The 26,951-nt window shown below is 43.0% G+C and overlaps 1 protein-coding gene across 3 annotated transcripts in view; it reads right to left on the bottom strand.

Moving 5' to 3' along the window:
• Positions 1-22,103, bottom strand: part of MRTFB (myocardin related transcription factor B) — a 450,704-nt gene extending 428,601 nt beyond the window's left edge. For all 3 annotated transcript variants that reach the window (XM_088474235.1, XM_088474234.1, XM_088474237.1), the window contains exon 1: positions 22,002-22,103. The gene's annotated coding sequence lies outside the window, so the exon portion shown is untranslated. The remainder of the gene's footprint in view (positions 1-22,001) is intronic.
• Between the last annotated feature and the right edge of the window lie 4,848 nt (positions 22,104-26,951).

Here is a 26,951-nt window from a genome sequence, read left to right as displayed (position 1 = left end):
CTGAGGTACTAATTAAGTCACCTGTGCTCAAGCATGGATATCTTTAAAAGGTGGACTGTAATGGAGTTTGGGAACCTCTGATTTAAGACATTAATATACATGAAAAACTCCACTTTAGGTATAAGCAAACTCTAGTTCTCCATATTTAATTAAAATGTCATAAGTTTCAAGTGAATGGCTCGTTTCATACTGTGGAACATTTTTTTTTTTTTAATATAAGCTTTGCCCATGACGGTAGTAAAAACAATACCAACATCGGCACGATTGTGTCAGAAGACTGATCTTAGCAGTCCTGATCTTGGAGCCATGCGTTCCACAGGACAGCGAAAGTCAAGTTCCAGTTACACACAGCTTGTGATAAAATTAGTTGGCACCTGTTGGTTTCCCATTTGTGCCAGAGAACCAAAAATACATTTTCATTGACCTCTTCTTGGATTGCACATGACAGACAATCAATGTGTTATATTGTAGTAAATTCTATGGTGAAAATATGCATCTATTTAGCTGTACTATGGTGGGAACTTGATTTTAAGAAATGTTCTAATACTTCCCTGTAAACAATGTTATGTTATAGTTACAAAAAAATAAAATAAATGTACCCAAGCATTTCACTTTTTTCAATTAATTAGAAGAAATAGTACATAATCATTAATCTGCATTAAATGCATTAGCTAGTCCAATAACATTTACTTTTTAAAAAGTTATTCTGTGCCATCTAATATTATTCACAGGTTGCATTACACAAATCATCCTAAGCAGTCTCCAATCTGTGATTCACTGCATAATATTCAGCAGCAGCGCATGTGAATAGAGTTTCATTTCACAATATGAATTGCAGTTTAATTTCGGGGCAGCGAATCCCTTAGCAACAACTCAATTTATTTCCTCAAAAGACCAATGAACATTAGACTATTAGCAATATAGACATACACAAAGTTTGCTGCCGATGAGTAACCTGTTCTTGCAATGGTGTCTGGCACGAATGAGAGACAAAAGTGGGTATATAACAATATGCCAATCAGTAAGCTCTAATAACATTCTATAAATAGAATACTGACCAATCACATTTAAGTAAACAAATTATTTGAACCAATAAGTTATATAGGGGTTGGTAACTAAACATCAATCCAAAACATCTGAGAGAATAAATTAGCATAAATCCATGATTAAAAAGAAAACAAGCCAATAATGTTTAGAATAGGTGTTTTGCATTATCCAAGCAAATGCACCTAAAATGTACTTAAGCACAGAAATTGTTTGATAAAATAAACAGATTCAATTGATTTGTATACGTCTGAAAACAATGGGAATGAGCAGTATAATATTTATTCCTTCATAAGCTTGTTAGCGTTCCTGGTAGCAGGAATTAAAAGAGCAAAAATATATAGTGCAAAGCACTCTTAAATGCAAAACGCTTTTAATATTATTGCCCTTTTAAATCTCATGCACGGAACGACCAACAAGTATAGTAAATATATCCCAATGATCTGATGCAGAACAAAGTATTATCCTATTTCAATCTCATACACACAGGAGTAAAACATGTTTAACTTGAGTCTGGATTATGAGGAAATATGTACTATAATATAGCAGTAGTCTTCTTTAGGAACAAAAGGTGTCATAGTTCCCAGAGAATTTGGTAAGTAATATACTGTATGAATGATGGAGAAAAGCCGCTATTAGGGACAGACAGTCACACTTGTTTATGGGAGATGTTACTGCTAGACAGAAAATACTGAAATAATCTGCTAATAGCTGGTTTTCCCCTTTTCATTTGATGTATAAATTAATTTGTTGATATTTAGTTAACACTGGAGTACTCTCTTCTTTGCCTTTAGAGGAAAGAGTGTCTACTAAAGCATACATAATACAAATATTTAGCAGATTTATTTTTACACTACAATTTTAGTTTATCTTTGGATGTACCACTTAAACTGCATACACACAACGATTTTGTTACCAACAATTTTCTGAACGATTTTCTGTCAGATTATCTGTCAGATTTTTTTAAGTGTAATGAACGATTTTTTTGAACTACAAATGATTTTTGCATATTCCCTTAATGAAAATCGTTCAGTTGGTCAGTCTTATGGTGCATACACACGATCAGATTTTTCCTTCAGATATGAACGATAACGATTTAAAAATCGTTCAGTCGTTCATATCTGAAGGAAAATCGTTCATATCTGACATGCCTGAACGATGGACGATCAACGATGCGCGTTCCCGTTTGTCAGATAACGATATCGGACATCTGATGGGTTTGCAGTCAGACTTGGACGATTCCATTAATTTTAATGCAGTCAAAAATCGTTCAATCGTTCAAATCGTTCAAAACTTTGGTAAAATCGTTCAAATCGTTCAATCGTTCAGTCGTTCATCTGACAAATCTGACAAGTCTGACCGTGTGTACGCTCCATTACTGAACTACAAACTAAAAACGTGAACGTGCATGAACTATAATCGTTCATCGTTTTAACTCAGCAAGCGAACGATTTTTTCCACGATTAAACGATATCGTTAATGATAATCGTTCAAAAAATCGTTGTGTGTGTATGCATCTTTAGGATGAGCTACATGTATGTTACATGCAAAAGGAGGCAGTATTTTCCCTAAAGGCAAAAAAAAAAGATGATAATACAAAATGGCTGAAATTGTAAGTGGGAGAGGGCAGGCCAGAGACTCTGTTAACCAAGAGCAACCAAACTAAACAATATTGCTCTGTAGCTTCTAAACTGAAGCCTACATGTACCCTTTTGCAGTACTAAGTAAGTATGTGTGGATTGAATATATTTAATAAAAGCCATTTGTATATAAGTGGACTATTGTTTAGTTCTTTAACTAAACAGTACTTTAGAGTGCTGAATTGCTAACGTAGGGCACACACTGCCGCGATGCTGTAACCGGCCAACCGGAAAAGCATACACACATATGGAAAGCATACACACTTACCACTCGGTCGCTTGATACATGTGGCCAGGCATCGGATAGGCATTGGAACTGGGCTGGTATTTAAATTTGCCCACCCAGTTGTGATGTCATTGTCGCTGGTTCCTGCGACTAGCATAACGGGAATGTCGGTAACCCATACACACAGGCTGATGTGCACAATGTATCCTTGAGGTACTTTGCATCTGCCACAATGTATCAATGAACGACATCATTCACCGATATATCTTGTGCACACACGAGCTGATACACTGAACGGTATATCTTGCGTCGGCTGTACAAAGGATATATCTTGCAGTGTGTACCCAGCATAATTCTTAAAATAATTGTGAAACCTGGAAATGATAAGAAGTTGTGTACACAATCAAGCAGAACTATAAATAACAACAGTAAAGTCGAGTGTTACTGCAAACAATGGGAACTATTTTATGTTAAAAACAAAAGAAAAATTGGCATTAGTACAGTAGCTCAGTTTTGTTTTGTATGTTTAAACAATAATGAACAAAGTACAAAATGTAACTATGTATACATGTAAAACATGTACAGGTGAAAGACTGCTTTAAACAAGAGATCCACATCTACATGTTTGTAATGTACAAGTTGAAAGGCATAGGATAGCATTTATCCAACATACATTTGAATATAGACTGTGTTGCATTCAATGCCAATATTAATAGTACAGTTTAGCTTTGCATTCTATGGGCCTGAATTACGAAATGCAAAACTAGCAAAATGCCTTCTTTGGTGACATTACACATACCACAACTTGTGTTAGTGTGTCAACTTTCCTGAGGGGTTGGATTGAAAGATCTACACTATTTTGATAGACAGACATAAGATCAACATCACATGATGCCTAAAGTTGCGTTCACACTAAGCGATGGACGACGTGGATTGGTACAATATATCGAACATGCCGCTCAGTATGTACGGGTAATTGCGCGATTCCGCGTGTTGTTCGTCAAATCTTCCGATCTGCTGTGCATGCACACCAGATCAGAAGATCCTGCGGCCAACACCATGCCTCTGGATGCGGCGACGGAACGGTATATCAGGCGGTCGTACACCAGATTGTGCAGTGTGTACGGACTGCCAATATATTGTGCCATCATTAGGTACACACATTATCTAGTGTGTGCCCAGTTTAACCCTACCCTTCCCCTAGTGCCTAACCCTAACCGTTCCTTTCCGCAGCCTAACCATAACCCTCTGCCAAGTGCCTAACCCTAACAATCATGAAAAACAAAGTGTTAACCTTTTCAGGGTCAACTATTTGTATGTCGACCTTTTTGACCATGGCTATATTAGTCCACGTCAACCTTTTAACTGACAACCATTCTACCATCTGGTGTCGATCTTTTGACTGGCTATCTACTGTAGACACTGTATATCTTCCATTCCTGAGAAACTAAAGTGGTTTGCAGAGAATGATCAGAGTGTTTGTGGAAGATCGCACATTTTCAGCAGCCAATGAAAGGAGTTAGGTAAAGCTAGGCTAGAGCATATCTTGCTACGCAGAGCCATAAATAGGCACATCAGCGCACGCCATCATGACGTTGCACAAAAAAGGAGTGCCAGACAGTTTCGATAAGTATAGCTGCTGGCCGGGTGTCCTCAGGACACCCGATGGGCTGCATATAGTGTGAAGGGTTCCTGTCTGAAGCGTCCACAGGATGCTCCACAGGTGCTCCAGGAGCAATCCTGGCTGCAGGGTGCTGTATCGGGCACCCTGCTAGTCAGGCGTAATAGCTGTTGGGTAGAGACTGAGCCGCCCACAGAGCCTTTGCGTACTGTGTGTGATGGCACCGTTTGCCCATAGCTAGTTATGGTCCTGTTACTACGGAATACAGTAGGTATGCTGCTGCACTTCATTTTTGTAGCAGTGCAACATTTTAGTGGGGCACATTGGAGCTGGTGTAGAGATGGACAGATTTTGTGCTAAATACATAGGGACAAAATGAGCCCCACAAAAAAGAAATGCATTTTTGCAGTTGTTAGAAAGATGCATCCAGCTCTTCATGGCACCATCTCTGCGCCAGGAGAGAACAGTAACATTAAGGTCCATAGGTTTATTTACAATTAAAAAATAACAACAAACCCTTAAACACTTAACAAAATGAATACGGGAACAACCTAGCTTGGCACAAAAGGTTGCAGCTTTTATTAATTGATGACCAATTTGTTTTGTTTTGTGTGTGGCTAAGAAGACGCTATAGACCCTCAGCTCTAGCCCCTCAAATGGACACAAAATGGGGAACCACTAACACACTCCCCTAGACGCACTTGTGTTGTGCTAGACTCACCTCGGACACAGTCCGAGCACCTTCACAAATAAGTGCCCAAGTCTCCCCACAACATAGGCAGGACAATGTCGCCATGATTCAAAGGCTAAGAACCCCACAAAGGCTAAGACCTCTTGCGCCACATGTGGCCTGTGAGTAGTAGCGCCTTTCGTCCTAGCTGCACCTCCTGATGTGAGATATAGTTATTAAAAGGACAAGAAAACATAGAAAATAGTGCAAGGTGTTAAAATGGCCACACATCTAAAGATTACCTGTCCAACCACCCAACTAGTTGATTGGTTGGAATGAGAATCTGGTGACGTATGTTAGTAACTGTTGATCATCAATTTGTTCCTAACTGTCAGAAAAATGGTCATCAGACAAGTTTGTTAAATGTTTGATCTGAACAATTTGTTCAAACAACAGTTTTTGTATATTTTCCGGCATTTGGGAGCAAATTGCTGATTGTCATTTGCTTTCATACCTTACCAGATTTTCATTCCAACCGATCAACTAGTTGGCTGGTTGGACAGATAATCTTTAGATGTGTGGCCAGCTTTAGGCGGCAGGAAGGTAGATCCAATTCAAAAGAGGTTGAGCCCAATTCAAATCAATCAATTAATAGTCTCAGCTTAAACCACACCCCTGATAGGCTAACCACAACTAACTGACAACTGATAATCAACCCACAAAAAAATCTGCCTAGTGACAGGGTACATTTATTATTACTAATCCCATCACTAAAAAAACAGGTTTCATATCCTTAATGCTGGGCATACACTATCAGATACAATGTCTGTCAGAATTACATAATTTTATCTGACAGCCTGAAACCCAGCAGATATCGTTGCCATAAACTGAGATATTTAACAGGGTATATGGCAAAAATATCTGCTTTCCTCCCCTGTGGAGGAAACATTTCCCAATTCCTCCCCTATGAAGGAACCAGGGAAATGTCAGCTGTGGCAGTACATACACCAATTATCGGATTAGTCGTGTATGTTGTAAGATTTTTCATGCCCAACCATCTGGTCATCGCTAATCAGTCACAGCTAAAGACTATTATCGGCCCGATCCACCAATAACCTGCAGATCGGTCCAATAATTGCATAATGTATGCCCGGCATTAGCCTAGCTGGCTTTGGTCTACTCATGTGCCAGGAGAAATCAGATATGGCTAGACAGTGTCCGTTGTAAAACTGAAAGTATCCAATTTGTACATATTGTAGTACTATATAGCATTATATACATGAGAGTCTATGTCTAGACAGTGTTACTAATAAATACTAAGTCACTTTTATTACATAAAGTACAAGTACACACACATGAATAATATTTGTAATGTAGAAAGCAATCTGACTTAGAAGTGTTCATATTTACACAGTGCTCCACTTTTTCTACCAGAAAATATAGGCGTTTATCAGCACACCTACAAATGTAAAAAAATAAATATGCAGATTATACATATTATATTTAAGAAAATCTTACATTTGTATAGATTAAGAAAAAATATGATGCATGATGGGAGTGTTGACAATTAAGACCAGTCTATGAAGTTGAAATACAGCTTTACGCTGAGATCCTTGGGAAGGATGTCCCAACTGGGTAATTCTCTGTGTGAGGCATGTTACTACATACATTCAAGTACGTGAACTGTTTCTATACCACATTTTTTTTTTCTGTTGAGTCTTAAATACTTCTTGGGAGAAAATATACACTAGAAAAAAGTTCACTACAGTAAACCGTTCCTCAGAGTCCTATGCATCATGAGTTTTTTTCAAGGCTTAGTACATAGACCCCTTGGACAACAGAAAACAAATTGTGGTACAAAAACGGGATGTAGTTAAAATACCGACCATCGGCATGCTGGGAGAGGAAATCCCGGCGCTGGAATCCCGACAAGAGGGGAGATGCCCACGCCGGGATCCCGACAGCAGGCATGCCAGTGGCAAGTACAGCGAGAGCCATTAGGTCTTAGCTGTGGAGGTGGCGGGGCGGGGGGGTTTAGGAACCCTGAGGGGGTTAGAGTTAGGCTACATACAGGGGGGGGTGTTAGGCACCATGGGGGGGGTTAGGGTTAGGTACTAAAGGGGGGTTAGGTTTAGGCACTAATGGGGAGGGTTGAGGGTAAGGTGCAGGGTGCACAACAGGAGAGTTAGGGTTAGTGGGTTAAGGAGGGAAGGTTGGGGTACTTACCTCTCCCCTGTCGGGATTCTCAGCATCCCGCTGTCGGTCTTTTGACAGCAGGCATCCCGAGTGCGGGGATTTCATACCCAACCCATAAAAACAGTTCACGTACTTGAATGTATGTAAATGTCCCGTGCGTCACACAGAGAATCACTCAACTGATGCAACATTTTTAGCCGTTTCACATCCCTACACTATTCATCTCACATTACCAGAAATCTCTATTAAAGCTTCTGAACAATGTCATGAGGGCAATTATCCATAGATGCTGGAGATTTTCTTCTCCATCAACCATGTCTGACTAGTTTTCTAAATGAAAATTTTATATGGACATAGAGGCCATCAACAGAATACCTGGTTTGACTGGCTTGACATAAAAGATTCTCACCGTTTTAAGTCTTATCTTCCGATACAATCCCCCTCATGCCACAAGCTCACTTCCTGAGGGTAAATCTTAGGTCTCAAGCCCCCAGGGCCACAACTCACCAGTATTCCTCCTCCTCTGTGGTCCCGAATGGACCTCTGCCATTTTAACTCATCGCCGCCCTCCTCTTTCTGGTCCTACCTGTGTACTAATATGGTAGTTTTTCATTCTCACTCACATGTCTGCTCCTAATATTACCATCCACAAGGCAAACATTCTCCTTAGCTTTTTGTCTATTATTTTATTGATATAAAGTACGTTTGACTTTAGAATGGTTGTCAGTATCCAACTGTGTGTTTTAAGCTGTCCCTCTTTGGGACTTTTTGTTGCCACTTGTTTACTAGCATATCTATCTCTGTCAGGTAATTTGTTTCTCTTTTTTTTTGTTTTGTTATTTTAGGATTATTTTGAACTTTATTTATTTATTTATTAACAGGTTCTTATATAGCGCAACATATTCCATTGCGCTTTACAATTGGAAACATTTATAGAACAAAACAGGGTAATAACAGACAGACAGAGGTCAGAGGGCCCTGCTTGCAAGCTTACAATCTATAGGCATTGATACACAAGGATAGGTGCTATATATTGCAATTTGGTCAGCCAGAATGGAGAGTTTCTTGGTGGGCTGCATGATCCAGTCACAGGAATGCTGGCCAAATGTCAGGAGTATATGAAAGAAAGACAGTGTGTGAGGTTATGTGTGGATTGTGAGAGGGGATGTAATAAGACATGGAAGCTATGAAGGTTATGTGGTCGGTCCTGGAATCTGATAAGCTTGTTTGAAGAGGTGAGTTTTCAGAGAACGCTTGAAGGATTGAAGACTAGAGGTAAGTCTTATTGTGCGTGGTAAGGCATTCCATAGAGTGGGTGCAGCCCAAAGAAAGTCTTGTAACCGTGAATGGGAGCAAGTAATGCGTGGGGATGAGAGACACAGATCTTGTGCTGAGCGAAGAGGTCGGGTTAGGAGATATTTTGAGATGAGCGAAGAGATGTATGTTGGTGTGGTTTGGTTAATGGCCTTATGTGTAAGTAACAGTATTTTTTATTGAATATGGTAGAAAACTTACTCATTTACCTGTGGAGCAAGACAATCCTTATGGTGTATTTACTCATTGAGTGCAGAGCATAATACTACTGTCATCTCTGACAAACTGATGGAAATTCCTACCTTTATGAAGCATAAAACTGGGATATCGGAATAGCATAAAACTAGGACAGTGCTATACAATATAACTGGGACACCGATACAGTGCCTTTCCATGCCCACACATTTCTGCCCTACGTTCAATAACCAGTTAAATGTAACTCTTCCCACTAAATCTGTGTTACCGTCAACTTTTCCCTATACGCCAGTGGAGAAAGCCATATTGTGGGCTGATTTCATTCATGAGAATGAATCCAAATATATAAGAATTGGGGGCCTATTCATCTTTGGGGGCTGCATGGAAGGAGAAGGGGCTCCGAGAACAAGCCCCATCTGAAGATGGCATTTGTTCTAGCAGGCAAACTCCGAAAACATTACGTTTTCGGAGTTTGCTGAATATCAGGTGGTCCTATCAGAACCCTGATGATGAATAGCCCGTTACCATAAATATGCGGAAACTGGCATTTCCGCATGTGTAACGGGCCATTTAAGTTATGATGAATAGGCCCCTTAATTTGTTGCAAAATAATAATTTAAGGGAAAGATTTCTATTGGAAACACCTAGTCGGATAGTGGATGCATCAAGAACCATCCATGATCTGTCTGGTGTTATTGGTAAAAGCAGCCCTGCACTTGACAGAGTGATTCACGTATCATTGTTTTAGTTGTATTTCCCATCACAAAGAACACAGCATTGGACTGCAGCCGATATTCAACCAATTTAAAAAACAAACTCTTTAAAAACAATTTTAAACTCCTAACAATCATAGGGAGTCGATTCAATTAGACGCGAGAGAGGTGAGTTGCCATTGTTACAGATTGGAAACACTGCCTCATGGCCAGATCTCACTCTGGACTTGTGGATTTTTGTATAAAACCCTATGGAGCTGCAACAAAAATCTTCAAATGTGGCATAGCCGCGCTTACTTGAGGATGCTATTAAGTCGCAACTAATTGAATTGCCTGTTACTGTCTTCTCCCAACAATGTAACATTGGATGAGGGAGTGACCCTGTCATATAACTTTTTGTTTCTAAAGCCATTAGACCAGATCGTACAGTACACAACCTCAACAACACTGCTGGGAGATTTACATGTTACATAAAGGTCTTTTAGTGGCAGCAAGAGGTCCAACCCTTACGGACTTTCCTACTTTATTAGTAAATTTACTGGTAAGTATCTCAATTCTGCTGATAAAAAAAAAAAGAAGGCAGGGACAAGTGACTCTACTTCTACTCTCATGATTTGCCTTATAACCTTTCCTTATAAGTCATAGAGGTGATTTACTTCTTAAAGTTTGCCCTCTCCTAGCACACTACAATTCTACCCACCATGATTAAACATAATAATAATACAAAGGACAATTTACAATTATTTTTAAGATAAAAGATAGTCTTCATCCTAGCACTCTGTCACAACCCTTGAAGTTCCTTTATCCTGTCTGTTGTGTCGCGCTCTACTCTGGTGCTTCTAGCACACAAACTGCCTAATCTCAGCAGTTTGCTGCACCAGCTGAACAGTGCTAGAAGCACCAGAGCGACACCCCCGGATTGATAGAGGAACTGCACGGATTGCAACAGATGCAGTGTGCTAGAATGAAGACTAAGGGCTGCATTCAATTAGGTGCGAAAAGCCGTTTTCTGCGATAAAGTATCACGAGTGACGTTATTTCGCCATGCAAAAAGTTTCCTCCGTATTCAATTCCGGAGACTTTTCGCCAGTGCGGAAACTCAATGCAATGGAACCTGCGAAAGAATTTTGCCTATGAATAGGTGTCGAAAAAAAAGTGCAGAATTGGGGATTTGGGGTACAATCCTCGGGAAAGAAACCCTGCCGCCTTGGGACTGTCCCCCAAAGGTAAACTGCGTAAAAAAAAAGTTTAAAAAATTCTTTAGATCACCCCAAAAAACACTTTCATTTTGGAGGTGAAAAAGTCCAAAGTTGGGGGACAAATTTAAAAACTAGCAAAATAGACTCCAGGGGGGTCCCCAAGTATGCCCCAGGTGTTTTTAAGATTGCAGGTGGTTGCGGCAGGTGAATTTTTTACATTTTTTAAAACTTCACTTTAGCAACTTTAAAATATGCTTGCACCCATTTTCGTGTAACCCAAATTTACTGGGATGTTATTTTCAGCTTAAAAAACTGCTAAATGCTATTCTTCACCACTTCTGCAAATGCTCTCAATAGCTGCTAATTAGTGTATTTAAGTACCCCAAATACCTTCAGCAGGCCTATTCGGGGATATCTATAGTGATCCCCAATGTCAGTGCAACTTTTGGGGGGGGGTTCAGGCTGATTCCCCCAAATTTGACAGCACTTTTCGCCTGTTTGCGTTTCACCAGGTCCCGTTTTCGCCGATTTCTAATTGAATACGGGGATAAGCGGGGACGAGCGCGATTCTTTTCTGCATGAAAAAACAGCGATTTCGGCAAAAAGTCCGGCATGCGAAAAGTACGGGACTTTTCGCACCTAACTGAATATGCCCCTAAAAGAAGTACAGTACAGTGCTGTAAATCTAGAACTAAAATTTGCAGAGCTAAGAATTATGTGGTGGTAGATAAATAAATGCCCTAATCGTTATTATTAAAAGTAGAAGATCAAAAACAATTCTGATGCAACAGTAAACGGCTATATGTTTCTCTATCACTTCCGAGGGGGACAGATCTGATCTAATCAGATTTTGTTATTCAGGTACTGTATTCATCTTTAAGAGAGGGAACACATTATGGGCTCTATTTACTACAATCCGCATATTGAATGCGGATTGTAGTGTGATATTACCGAGTGAATTCGCATTGCGAATTCAGGTAATATCACAGGGATTTACTATAAATCCCTTGCAGGGACAGAGCTTGCGATAAAGCTCTGTCCCTGCGGATCCCATCCGCACTCTAGTCGCGGTATTTTCGGAAAAAATACCGCGACTAAGAGCACGCGCATGCGCCGACCGACCACCGCTACTACCCCCCCACCAACGCTAAGCCCCGCCCCCCGGCGCTAAGCCCCACCCCCTGCGATCGCGGACCCCTGCATCCCCCCCTCCCCCCCCCACGCGACCCCCCCTCCCTTCATTACACTTACCTGCATCCTTCTGGCCTCCGGTGGTCTTCTCCGGGCTTCCCGATCAGGTGATCTCCCATACTGCACTGGGGCCCGATCACCTGATGACCGGGCCCCAGTGCACTGTGGGAGACCAGCTGACCGGAGAGGAGCCATCACCGGAGGCCCGATCACCGGTCCCTGGATTCAGGTAAGTGAAAAAAAAAATGTTTAATTTTTTTTTTCTTTTTTTTTACAGCAATCAGCTTGCGGTCTCTTTAGACCACATAGCTGATTACTGGTACCGGCTCCCGCCTCTGCTCTCCCCGTTAGAGCAGAGTGGGAGCCCGGTAACCGGGGGAGACCCTGGATAACGCCACCTCCAGGTGGCGTTATTATCACAGGGCTTCCCCCGGTATTTTTTTACAATTTATTTTTAGTAACTTGCACACAGATCACATTTCCCATTACAATTATGGGAAATGCGATCTGCTTTACTAAAAATAAGTGATACTGGGGGTTGGAGTAGAATTTTACTAATTCTACTCCAATTGCCCTGTAATAAATACAGGTGAAACTAAAATAATGTGAAAAGGGTGTGAAAACACCCTTTTTCACTTTATTTTAGTAAAAATAATGTTAATAAATAGAGCCCCTTGTCATAAACATAATGACCTATTAGCGCAGTTGGAAACGACATCATACAAGCTACAGTAATATTGGTTATCTTACAAATATTTTTCAATAACATGGCCAATATAAGAATATAAAATTACAGAAAAGAAGAGGGATTATAAACTGTATACGCATGACTTTAGATTGTGGTACTTCTGTAACTAGATATTCTCACGAACATTTGTTTATTTAAAGCTGTGCAAACTTGAAGAACGAATTGTGAACTTTGTAGCATTATTGGGCTTTAATGAATAGACCTTAGTGACTAAGCAAACACCAAATCAAAACACATTATATATTGCACAAACAGTAAGTAATTTAATAGGTGGTAAGTACAGTGCTATCTACACATGAGCTCTGCCAATTTGGTCACACATATGGTGGAGTCAAACACAGTTCTTACCATGCAACAAGGCCAAAGTCCAGTTCAAAGTGTCCAATCACCCACACACGTTAACTTATTATTACGATCCTTTATTTATAGAATGCCAACATATTATTAGAACTTTACAAATAATATTTAATCATTCACATCAGTTCGTGCCCCATTAGAGAGTATGGAGGAGATTTATCAAATCTTGTAGAGAGATAACGTGTAAAAGTTGCTCTTAGCAACCAATGTCTGTCATTTTTCTAGCACAGCCTGTAAAATGACAATTAGATACTGATTGGGTGGTACTTTCTTTCTCTCCAAGATTTGCTAAATCTTTCCCTATAGTTTAAATTCTGTACTACACAAACACTAACATTAATCTGCCATTGTGTTTTTATGGACTGTGGGAAGGAACCAGATAAACTCATATAAACATGGAAAGAATATACTATCTCTACACACTGTCCTGGACATAATAAAAGACCATGGCCCTCATTCAGAGGCGCTCGCAAAAAGCGAGCGCTCATTCTGAATGAGGGTGACCACTTCCTTTTTTTTTAGTGCGGCCTCCTGGTCGCTATATAAGCTGTGGGTTACCACCCACAGCTTAGCGACCGACCAGGTTGATGGTCGCAATGGTGTACACCATCGCGACCATTGGGGCTTGCGACGAGACCCTAAGGTTGGTCTCGGCAACCCCAAGCCCCAGGGAGTTTCCTGCTCTGATCGAGCAGGAAACTCCCCACTGACATCACTGATGATGTCAGTGCGGCCGCCCACAAAACCTTAAGGAATGCCTCCGTTTTGGAAACCACCCCCCCGGCACGCCTACAAAATGGGGCGAGCTGTCGATCAACATCGACAGCTGCCCTTTTTGTAGAGAACTCCGGGGCTTGCGCACGCGCAGTGAGGCCGCTGCGCGTGCGCAGGGCTAACCATCGACCCGGTTGCGAGCACATCGGCGCTTGCGACCGGGTCTGAATGAGTCCCCATGTCCTCAGTGCCATGGTATAACAATGCTAACCTACAACTATTATGGCCAACCCGCACTAAAAATACTTTTGAAGGAAAAAGTGTATTAATTCATAAGTTCTCCACGGAGAGTAGAATCCTGGATAGTGTTCCTTTAGCAGCATAAGACAAATTATATTATCTGTCACCAAAGGGCCTCAACAGTTACACAGTTTTACACATCAAACTCATTGGCGTTAATTTTATTACTACATTGATTTCATAAGCATCATTAAAAGTTATTTTAATGCTAGTACAAGGAATGTAATGATTGGGGGAAGGTGTGGAGCAAAATAACCCACTGTTTGCAATGCTACAATACCAATTTTACTAGTGTTCCAGTGCACTATGGAGCTCATTCAGACCTGCACGCAAGATGCGATCGCTCGCTGGCAAAAAGGGGCCGGATATTTAAACGCTCGCACTGCGTTGTGTAAGGACGCCCACTATGTTTTAGCGAGCTACGGCAAAGTGAGCTCGCAAATGCCCCCTTGCCACTCGCAACACACGTCATCTCCCGAAAATGAAGGATTAATCGGGACCATCGTGAGCCATCGGAACTGCTCGCAGCCCTTGGGGTTGCCTTAGCCTGCCACAAGCACAGCGATCAGCACTGGCTGAAATACATGCAGGTGACGTTTACAATGACGCTACTTTGCTAATTCTGCACGCTCTTTAAACTGCGTTTTGGTGGCCAGACACGCTTGCGTTCGCACATCCACTCCCCCATTCACTAGCACGTTCCCCTGTTACCACCCACAAACGGCACCATCTGTCACTCAAAGCAGCGACCTGATAGTGGCTGACGTGCAACCAAAATCAGATCACAATGAATGTCTTGCGCACGCGCACTGCGAATTATACGCATGCGCAGATGGGCGAAAATTGCTCAGAGCGAGCGGGTCTGAATCAGGTCCTTTGCTTTTTTTAAAAAAATAATCTAACTCTAGTCATATGTGTTTACTGTATGTTGGTAAAACACAGGTCAAATGTGTTTAACAACGCTTTCTCACTCAAATATTTTACTTGTAATATAGATTGTGAATACAATGCCAGGCAGTGCGGGTTTGGTCTAAAAGGTGAATGTGAGCAGCCAATAGGGATTCACTGGCTCCAGTTGGGTGTGGTATAGTAGATCGAAAGGGTCTAGACCAGCTGCTGTTGAACTACACATCCCAGCATGTTTTTCAACAGTTATAGCATGGCCACATAGCAAAACTGTGGCAAGGCATGCTTTTTGGATGTGTAGTTCTACAACATCTGGGGGGCCGCTTTTTGCCCACCCCTAGTCTAGAAAATGCTTTAAGCTGGGTACACACTGGAGCGATAGGCATTCGTTCCGACTTCGGAACGAATGCCCTTGATTGGGGATTGCCCACACAAACTTGAACGAGTTAATGAACGACGGAACAATTACTGTTCCATCCTTTATTAACATACCACAGGTCGCTAGCAATTGTGCAGAACACCAAAGCTAGCACCCACGGGAGTACACAATCGCCCGTACACACTGAGCGATGTAGGTAATTTGTTGTTACGAAACGGCAAATTGGCCCTACATCGCTCCAGTGTATACCCAGCTTAAACATAACCCTAGCCTATCCCTAACCCTCCTCCTAGTGCCTAACCCTAACCACCCCCTTCCACAGCCTAATCCGAACCTTAAAAATGTTGTAAAAACATGTGTCGACCATTTGTACTTGTCAACCTATTGTGTGTCTAACTAGACACTGTCGACCTTTAATCTGGATACCGTTCCAGATCCTGGATCTGCATCAAGAGGTTAAACAAGTTCTATTGCGAGACGAAGATTAGGTAAGGATTAGTCTTCACACATGTAAATTAATGTCCTTGTTCTTTTCTATCCTAAAAGGTTATTAAATATCTGTCAGATTTGGCTCTAAATGTTTTGCATGAATGATTCTCATTTTATTTATCACTCAAACAGAATATAACTGTAATAATAACATTCCTTATACACCGAGAATTTCTATTTGTTACCTGGCACCTTACGGTGTACTTAAATCAGAGGCCCTTCCTTCAATTGGTATCATTATTACATTGGTCAGTGGACAATGGAGCTCATTCAGACCCGGACGCTAAGCTGCGCTCTCTCGCAGCTAAAAGGGGCCAGGTATACAAAATCCGCGATCGCAGTTTCTGGTGTAAGGACGCCCTCTATGTCTTGGAGAGCGACAACAGAGCGAACGCACGCCGGTGTAAATACGCCCACTTTTCTCTCAACACACATCATCTCCAGGAAGTGTATGAATAATCGGAACCATCGAGAGCCATCAGAGCTGCGCGCAGCGCTTGAGGTACACCATACCCCGCCGCAAGCACTGCAATCACTGTAGGCTGAAATACAACCAAGTGACGTGTACAATGACTCATCTTTGCTTATTATGCACACCCATAAAACTCAGGGCCTGATTCAGAGCCGGACGCTATTTGCGAACGGTCGTTCAAAAAAAGGGGCCGGCTATTTAAATTGAGCGCTCTCTCTTTGCGGTCTGTTGACGCCTCTATGTCTGAGCGAGCGAACGAAACATGCGCTCGCTATTTTGTAAAGACGCCCCCTGGCCGTTCACATCATACGTCATCTCCGCTATTAGATTAATCGAGTACATCGAAAGGAGTCTGAACTGCTCGCAGTGCTTGTGGTAGGTTTTACTTCCCGCAATCACTGCGAGCAGTTCAGGCTAAAAGACAACCAAGTGACGTGGTCGATGACGCTACTTTGTTAATTATTTACACCCATTAAACGCCCGTTTTGACCGTTTGGCATGCCTGCGTTCGGATCTCCACTCCCCGTTTTCAAGCACCTTCCCCTGTTACCACCCACAAACGCCTCATTCTGTCACTCAAATTAGCAGGCCCTCGCTGTTTTGCGAGCGCACGATTTCCGACCGCAATGACTGGTTGCCGCATGCGCAGATGTGCGAACATCGCTCGCAGCGAACGAGCGGCCGCTTACGAGCGGCTCTGAATCAGGCCCTCAGTTTGAAGGCCAGACACGCCTGCTTTTGCAGCACCACTCCCCCGTTCACAAGCACCTTCCAGTCACCACCCACAAACGGCACTGTCACTCAAAATAGCGTCCAGTCTGTGTACTACTAGCACACGATTCCCAGACGCAGTGACTGGTACGCGCATGCATTTTTTGACACATACATGCAATAATCGGCCATAGCGTTCGTCCGCAGCTTAGCGAATAGGTCTGAATCGGGCCCAATGCTCCTTACATTACAAGAGCCATAGAACATATGGAAGGGTGCATCATCTTATGACTAAAGGCCCCCATACATCAGCAATCAATTGTGGCAATTCTGCAATTTGCAAGCGATTGTGTACAAAAATCTGCAATGTATGGGCTTCACAGATCGTAGATTGCAAAGAAAAAAGTGATTGGAACTGTTAAATCAGATTGTCCAACATGTTGGATTTCACAGATGTATTGGGGCTGTAGATTGCTAGTGTATGGACATGATCAGCAGACCGTTACTAGTAAAATGATGGGCCTTTCAAGATTGGCCGATCTGTGTTAGCTGCAATCGATCTGCAAATCACTGAAAAAGATCTGTAATGTATGGGCGCAGATTGCTAGATTGGGAAATCCTAAAATCGAGCAATAACAGCCCCAATCGAACTGTGAAATCCAACATGTTGGACAATCTGATTAAACAATTCCAATCACTTTTTGGTTGCAATCTGCGGTCTGTGAAGCCCATACATTGCAGATTTTTATACACAATCGATTGCAAATTGCACGATTGCTGCAATCCATCTCTGATGTATGGGTGCCTTAAATCTTCAAATTGTGGTTTTCAGATTGCTGATGTATGGGGGCCTTTATATTAAGGCACCTTCTGCTCTGGTGCAAAAATATTTGCTTTCACTAAAGGCTCCCATACATCTGCAATGGATCGCTGCGATGTAGTTATCCTGCAACCCGGCATCGCAGGATCGCTGAAATCCAATATGTTGGATATCACAGATATGCCGACCACGATCAAAAGATGATCGTGATTGGCAGATCGGTGAAATGTAACAATTTCAGCGATCCTGCGATGGATTGTGTAACATCGATGGCCGCCGGTCGGTATTTCCGACCAGTGGATCGGCGTTTCTGATCCCATCGCTACATTGCGACGATCCATCACAGGTGTATGGGGGCCTTTACATGTACCTCTAGAAAACACAAATAGTTGGCTAAGGGAATGGGACCCAGTACTTCCAAATAAACCATCCCCACTAGATTTTATACTTGCAGTTGCTTTGTTTTAGGCAACGAATGCTCCATTTGTTTATATTCATTCCAAGTAGAAATACATGAGTCAGTTTGCCATTGTTGCCCCATTCCCATATCTGCAAGTGCCAATAGTATGCATTGCCTTGTGTTCACATTTGGCATGTGGTGTCACTGGTGTGTAACACATCATCAGTGGGTAACCAGCCTAATAAGATCTCTCACATACTTTGATAATTATTTTGTTATTAGTTATTTTCAGACAAATAAATGCACACATCACACCATATTAATAAACCTTTATTTTTATGGTGCCAACAGATTACATTGCGCTTTATAGAGGCTGATCGATCATGCACAGCAGTACTTGCTCAGGTGAGACTTATAATGAGCATTATAAACACATGTAAAAATGAGAGGTCAAAGTCATTTGTGAAGAGAAAAAAAATGTAAATGTCATTTCTGCAGGAAAGTAGTTAATGTATGTCAAACATAAAGGTTGTGTGGGATCTACGCACATTTCCAAGTTGCATCAGGTGTCCCCATTAATGTGGTCCTGGAAGTGGTCACTAAAGCACACCAAGTACTCCCCTTCATACATTCAAATCCTGGCTAGAGCATGTACACAACCTGTACAGCAGTAAGCATGCCTGAATGATGACATCTGTAGTGACCCATATGGTCACTGGAAACCCTCTTATACCCCTTTTCCACTGCCTAACAAACTCGGGTAGTTGCCGTGTCTACCTGGGACTCGGCTGAGTGGAAACGGCTCCAAGGAAAAAATCCCAGGTCTACTGATCCAGAATTTCTTCCCGGGTATCGAGCAGGGCTTTTAGCGGGTAAAACCCAGTAACACTGCAGTGGAAACAGTTCTTATCCAGGTTTTTTGACCCAGGTAATTGCAAAAGCCGCTGATTGGTCCTTCCAGGGTGCTGGCTGCTGATGTAATCACCCAGAGACCAGAGGAGTCGCTGGAATAAAGGATGTCATTAAAAATGTCATTAACTTTAATAAATAATAACAATTAAATATGAAATAAAATGACATAAATAAATAAAAAATAAATAAATAAAAAAGGAGGTCATTAAAAATGTCCTGAATAAAGGGCATTTTTAATGACATCCACAGGTTTTGCTGGGCTTACTTGGGAAAAACCCAGGACGGCGGTGCAGTGGAAACAGGGTCTAAGCCGGGTACGACCCGACAAAATGGCAGGTAAAAAATCCTGGGACAGACCTTAGATTTTGGTGGAAAAGGGGTATTAAGGTGCGTACACACTGGGCGATTACACGATTACAACATCGTAATGGTGCAATTGCTCAGTAATCGTGCACAAATTGTGCACTATAATGTAGAAAATGGGCAGTGATGCACTCTCCCGCTGGTCGTTTCCGACATTGGCCTGCATGTTCAGACGATGGACAATCTGTCGATAACGACAGATTGGCCATGTTCAGGAATGAAGGAGGGTGCCTACACTGAACGACTACAGGGGAGCAGGAATGACTGTACGATTACGATGTCGTAATCGTACTGTCTTTCCTAAGTGCCCAGTGTGTATGCACCTGTAGACTGTTCTCTCCTCTATCATAGCGAGTCGCTAACCCTACCCCTTCACCGTCATTGGTTGTATTGTTTTGTTTATAGTAATCCTATTTAATTTATTACCAGTTATTTATATAGCGCACAAATATTCAGCAGCACTTTACAGAGAATATTTGGCCATTCACATCAATCCTTGTCCCAGTGGAAATTAAAATCCACACACACACACACTAATTTTTGTTAGGAGCCAATTAACCTACCAGTATATTTTTGGAGTGTGGAGGAAACCGGAGCATCGGGAGGAAACCCACGCAAGCACAGGGAGAGTATACAAACTTCACACAGTTAGGGCCATGGTGGGAATCGAACCCATGACCTCAGTGTTGTGAGGCAGGAAAGGCAGGAATGCTAACCATTACAAAGTCTGTGCTGCCGATACCTTGTGGCACCTAAAGCTGGGTATACAATATATACGATCAGTTGTACAACATATTGTTCTGTTGCGGATCGGAGCAATATATACTATAGATCAAGGGTTCCCAACCACGGTCCTCAAGGCACACTAACAGTCCAGGTTTTAAGGATAGCCATACTTGAGCACAAGCAACTTAATTAGTACCTCAGTTATTTTGATTAGACCATCTGTGCTTTAGCATGGATATCACTAAAACCAGGACTGTTAGTGTGCCTTGAGGACCAAGGTTGGGAAACACTGCTATAGGTCATGCAGCGTTTACGTCCAATCCGTTGTTCAGGGTGGTCGTTCATCATATCATCCCATCTGCTTCTCTGCACAGCTGATGGGACGATGAAATGGACAACACCATGCTGCTACCTGCAGCATGTAACGATATATATTGCGCCATTGTACGTCGGATTGTTTAGAGTGTACGCAACGTGCAATGTATCATCCCGTCGCTAGCTACATACATTGTATAGTGTGTACCCAGTTTTAAAAATAATAGATAATAATCTGTCAATCATGCAACAGGCCAAATAATAAAGTTCACATAATGTAGTTATAATAACATAAGAATTTATCATATGTCTAACGCTGTCCTAGAATATCAAGATGTTTATCTGCACATGCCATGTTTGCATTTGCTACCCAGCAAGTACTGTTACTACACTGGCCACTTTGCTGTTTATTATATCACTACTTATGAAACTATTACAACATAAAAGTAAAACACAATAAAATAAGTCTACTACAGGCATTATTCAAATGTTAAAGCGCCCGATCTCCCGTCTAAAGTGGAGGGAGATTGCAGGGCGCTATTCAATTGTTGCTGCTGATCGCGCCCAAAGTGGTCAGGTTTTGCTGCGTAAAATGGCTACCCCCGACCAAAGTGCTGGGCGCGATGGCAAAAAGTGCTGTTTGGGTGCCCAAACAGGTCACTTTTCACCCATTTCAGCTCGCACCCCTCTGGGGCTGCGAGCTGAAATGGTGCGCTGGCAGCTGATCGCACCCGACAGGAGCAACAATTGAATAGCTCCCGTCAGGCGCGTAAAGGGGCGAAACAATTGAATACCACCCAAAGTGTAGATTTATTCAGCTTACTTGCTGCAGACCCTCATGTAAGCAAACATGAATAAGTTATTGAAGTTCCACAGCTTCTAAGTTCCTGACTACAAGTCAGGTTGGTTTCCCAGCTGGTCTGTGAAGCTGCATTGCATGCTACAGGCCTATGCCAGCAGTATTAGATTTGTCTTTCTATCCATAATATCAAAACAGACAAATATAGGATTAATAAACAGTTATGGCTATACCACTACCAGCAAAATAAAAAGCAATAGTCATATACACACAGCATCAGCCAAACCACCACAAATAGAATAAAGGGTATAACTGAGGTCAGGAATCCAGCAGCCTCCAAAGAGTTATAATAGGAACAGATGATGTATAATCTGCACTCTAGGGCTCACTGCTATGCTACATTTGTGGCAGTGTTTCTATACTCATACTACTGTAATGTACACAGCAGACTGTAGCAGTGGTAAGTAACTGTTATAACAATGTCTGGTGTCACATTTTATGGGTGCAGGCAGATATCTGTCACTGTAACCCGGGGTGCAGTGCTCAGGACATGAGCAGCACTGCTGGCTGTTAGTGATTACCTTAGTGTCAGGGCTCTGGCTCTCTTCCTCTATTCTCCCCAACAGTAGCCTGGTGATCACAGCCTGCCATGCGCAGTGACAGCAGCACCGCCTCCCTCTCCTCCCTTCACACACACAGGGAAGGTGGGGGAAGCTGGAGCTGAACAAACACAACTAACCCTGAGTTACTGCGACTGATACAAATATCACTCAACCTACTGCAAGACACAGAGGAGCAACTTTACCTCATGATCATAGTAAACACAGAACATGCTGCTACATGGGTGCTAATTTCATTAAATGTTTTATAGTAAAATTCGTATTGTGCTGAGACTTTAATTCGTTTAAAATGTCATTAACACACTTCAAAAGAAATTATATTGAAACATTTACATATTTGAAAAACTATCTACTAATCTTTAATTATATTATTATACTGTAGCACAGTGGTTAGCATTGCGGTGTCACAACACTAATGTCAATGGTATGATTCCAACCAAGGACCTAACTGTGGGCCTGATTTACAGCATACATGTTTACTCTCCCGGAACAGCTGGGCGGCTCCCGAAAGTCGGGTGGCTCTCCTGGCCTCCTGGAAAAGTAGGCATATCTCCCAGCCACCCCTTTGCATCCCCCCCTCTGCATCCCCATCTTTGCATTGTGAAGAGATGGCGGGGTCACAATGACACGATTGTGCGGTCACAGCCCTGCTCCGCCCCCAATACTGCATCATTTCCACTCAACAAAAAGGGAGGGAGCTGAATGTCATCAAGTATGACTTAGAGATGTACGCTAATGCAACCGCAGCGGTAAGTTTGTGCGTTTGGATGTGCGAAAATATGTAAATGTCGCAAATGCCATGGATACCCACTGGTGCCATCGCAAATTAAAGCTACTGCATACAAATACACAGCCATTGCAGATTATTCTATAATCGGCCATGTGAGTATGCCTATGGTTGCACAGAATGGCCACCGGGAACTGAGGTGTCAAAACCACGTTATTTGCGTACGGGATCGCAGACACAGGCTACGACATGACCTGAAAATGGCTGGGACACGCCTGCGTTCCTGCTGCCAAGCCCGTAGTGAGCTTAGCTGGGCAATGGTAATTTTTTTGGGGGTGGCCTAATGCCGGGCTTTATACTGACTGCAGGTGCCGTTTTACATTTTAGGGGTCTATTTATCAAGCAGTGAAAAGTGTGGAGAAGAGTAAACCTGTGGAGAAGTTGCCCATAGTAACCAATCAGCTCCTACCTATTATTTTATAGACTGTACTTGATAAATGCTACTTGAAACCTGATTGGTTGCTATGGGCAACTTTTCCACTGGTTCACTTCTCCACACTTTTCACTGCTTGATAAATAGACCTCTTAACCTGCAACCCGCCGAGAAGCAGCGGTCATAAATCGTGAATTAGGTCTTCTTAGTCCAAATGACACCGTCAGCATGTGACAACAAAGGTGAAAATTACTTATTATCCAGCACCAAACATCATCACAAATTGCACATTGGCGTATCTAGAATGGGTGCAGGGCCCCTGTGTCCAGGGGGTCACACACCCTGCACCCACATAATTATTATACTTACCTCTCCAGAGTATCGCGTTGGCCAGTGCTGCAGACTGAAATCACCAGGAAATTGTTAAGCAGCCATTTTCCCAGTGATTTGCGCTTGCACACTAGAGATGTCTCCAGGACCATAGCTAGGACGCCATGTTCCCAGAGACCTGCGCATGCGCATTAGACTCTGGGTCAAAACCAGAGTCTACTGCGCTGCCGAAGAGGAGGGGGCATGCACAGAAGATGCACACGGGCCTCCGCCTCTATTAAACTTCAACTGGTAAGACACCATTTTATAAGAGAGCTGGTAGATAGCACTTTAGTCTGCGTGAAATATCTGGCTAGTGAGGGGGGATATCACTGATATGCTGATCAAAGGTCTGATGTTACGTCTACTAAATGTCTTCCTACAAAAAATGTGGACTGGAATGCATTTGAAATTTTGATATGTCACGTTATGTTCCGATTTGTATACCACGCTGTGTTTTTGATTACACATCCAAAATGTGGAATGTTTATGTTATGTAACCAGAGACAACATTGAGAAAGATTTCAGGTGAAATTGAAACATCTGGGAATACTTTGTGGAATTGGTGCCAGTGACTGCTGGGAGACCACATGGTTATATCTCACAAGGGGATTCTGAAGGAGAATGTGATCCGGATACAGTTTACCCATAATCTGATATGTTTGCAACCTTCTAATTCCTGGTAGGCATCTAGTAGCCACTATTTTTGTTTTATCTGTATATTGTATTTTTGTAAGTCTTTATTAAAGCTTTTAAAGTGAATTCACACTATATAAAGCCATTTTTATCTCCCCATATGAATACGGAGTAACAAAGTGAATGACATATACTTCTCATTGTGGGATTTGATTACAGTACATGCCTGAACATTACAACTGTCTGTGGTATGTATGTTAGATGAGTTGCGTGTGTAAAGCCGCGTATCCACTACACGATATAAATATGAACGATAAAGATATTGTTATCATTCACTCGTTCATTAATTGTGCAGTGGATATGCCGTCAATGACCAGCGATGCGCGCTCCCGCTGGTCGTTGACGCCGTCGCTCATCACCCGAACTTGCTGTCCAACCTGACGATATTGTCAGGTTGTGCAGGTTCGGGGATGAGGGAGAGTGCCGGCACTGAACGATATATCGTTTAGTATGGGCTCAGGGCCTGATTCAGAGCCGCTCGTAAGCGGCTGCTCGTTCGCTCCGAGCGATGTTTGCCCAACTGCGCATGCGTACGGATCGTTATACGCATGCGCGAACCAGTCAGTGCGGTCGAAATTCATGTGCTCACAAAATAGCGAATGCCTGATAATTTGAGTGACAGATTGAGGCGTATGTGGGTGGTAACAGGGGAAGGTGCTTGAAAACGGGGAGTGGAGATCAGAACGCAGGCGTGCCTAAAGGTCAAAACGGGCGTTTTATGGGTGTGCATAATTAAAACAGCAGCGTCATTGACCACGTCACTGGGTTATTTTATAGCCAGAACTGCTCACAAAATTGTGGTAGCAAAAACCAACCACAAGAATAGCGAGCAGTTCATACCCTGGTCGATGTACTCGATTAATCTAATAAATAGCGGACATGACGTAGGATGCGAGCGGCCAGGGGGCGTAGTTTCCCAAAAAACGACCGCAAGGTTTGTTCGCTCGTTCAGACCTAGAGGCGTGAACAGACCGCAAAGAGCGAACGGTTCATTTGAATAGCCACCCCTATTTTCGGGACGAGCGAGCGCAAATTGCGTCCGGCTCTGAATCAGGCCCTCAATGTCCACTGCACAATATAATGAACGATAACGATGTCTTTATTGTTCATTAGTCGTGTAATGGATATGCGGCTTTAGTTGTGATTATTTCTGTTGTCTGGATCTGGTGTGTGGTACTTATGCTATTACATGGGAGTGGTTGTGTGGATTGAATGGAGGAGACCGTTTTCATTGGGAAACAATCAGTTTATTGAGTAGACACCATCAGGGGCTGGTCCACAACTTTCAGCCTGGTGGGCAAACACAAGCAAGTGGCCCCGGCTTTTCTACCTGTACATTGTAAAACATATCGGAGATTGGCCCCGTTAGGATAACGCCATCTCCAGCTGGCGTTACCCTCCTATAGGAGCCTATGGGCTACTATTTAGCAAATTCTTCTGGAGAGAGGTGCTCCAGATCCCTCTCTGTTGGCCTCTGGTGACATATGCACAAGCCATCAGCCATGCATGCACAGTGGGCCTGATTCCGAGCTGGCCGCTCTGACAGAGCGCTCGCTCTGAATCAGGGCTGGCATTCTTGTTATTTAGAGCGGCTTCCTGGCCGCTCGCATAGCTGTGGGTGACCACCCACAGCTATAGCGAGCGGCCAGGAAGATGGTCAAGACCATCGGGCTTGCGACAAGACCCTTGTGGTAGGTCTTGTTGCTGCAAGCCCCAGAGAGCTTTCGGCTCTAACAGAGCCGAAAGCTCTCCCAGTGACATCACTTGTGATGTCAGTGGGGCCAGCCCCAGACGGTAGGCGTTCCCATGGGAATGCCTCCGTTTGGGCAGCCATGCCCCCGGCCTGCCCACCAAAGGGGGCGTGCTGTCACGCAACATCGACAGCACGCCCCCTTTGGTACGGGACCTGGAGCGACGGAGTGCCCGTCGCTATCCGGTTTTCACGCATGGGCACGACAGAGCCGGCTCCATCGTGCGCATGCGCACTGGCCTACCATAGACCCGGTTGCGAGCGCACAGCGCTTGCGACCGGGTCTGAATCAGGCCCTGTGTGCACTGAGGACCCAAACCAGAAAGCTTACAGCTCTTTACCAGGGCAGGCTCTTATCGAAGCCCGTCTCCATGCAAGAGGATTTTAGTAAATTTGCATGAAAATATTAATTTACACATTGCGACTTTGGGTGTAAAATATTTATAACATCTGCATTAAAAAGGGTATTACGATAAATATGTCCCTTAGTAACAGAAAATGGTGCTTACCTGCAATCCCTAGGTTCAGTTTTATGGTGTTGAATGCGATTGGTCCCTCATCCATCCACTCCAAATCTGATCGCAGACACCAGCCATGCGGTAAGGGGGTAGATGTAAACATGCTGGTAGGGGGCATAGGCACAGATGGGAAGAAGGCAGAGGCACAGATGGGGAGGTGGTACAGGCATTTATTGGGTGGGGAATGAAGCTCAAAATTTTCAGGCAGTGAGAGAGAAAGGGGAAAGGTGACAGTGGTGGAGACTGCAGGAGAAAAGTAGATAGTGGGAGAGACTTCATGGGAAAAGGAGATAGTAGGGAGACTGCAGTGCAGGGGATAAGGGGACTGTGGTAGAAACTGCTGAGAAAAGTCGACCATGGGAGAGACTGCACGGGAAAAGGAAATAGTGGGCGAGAGTGCAGTGCAGGGTATTTGGGG

The sequence above is a fragment of the Taudactylus pleione genome, unplaced genomic scaffold (assembly GCF_031769625.1).
Source record: "Taudactylus pleione unplaced genomic scaffold, aTauple2 ptg000149l, whole genome shotgun sequence".
NCBI lineage: Eukaryota > Metazoa > Chordata > Amphibia > Anura > Myobatrachidae > Taudactylus > Taudactylus pleione.
The sequence above is the reverse complement of the archived record's forward strand: the minus strand, read 5'-3'. Positions and strand labels throughout refer to the sequence as shown.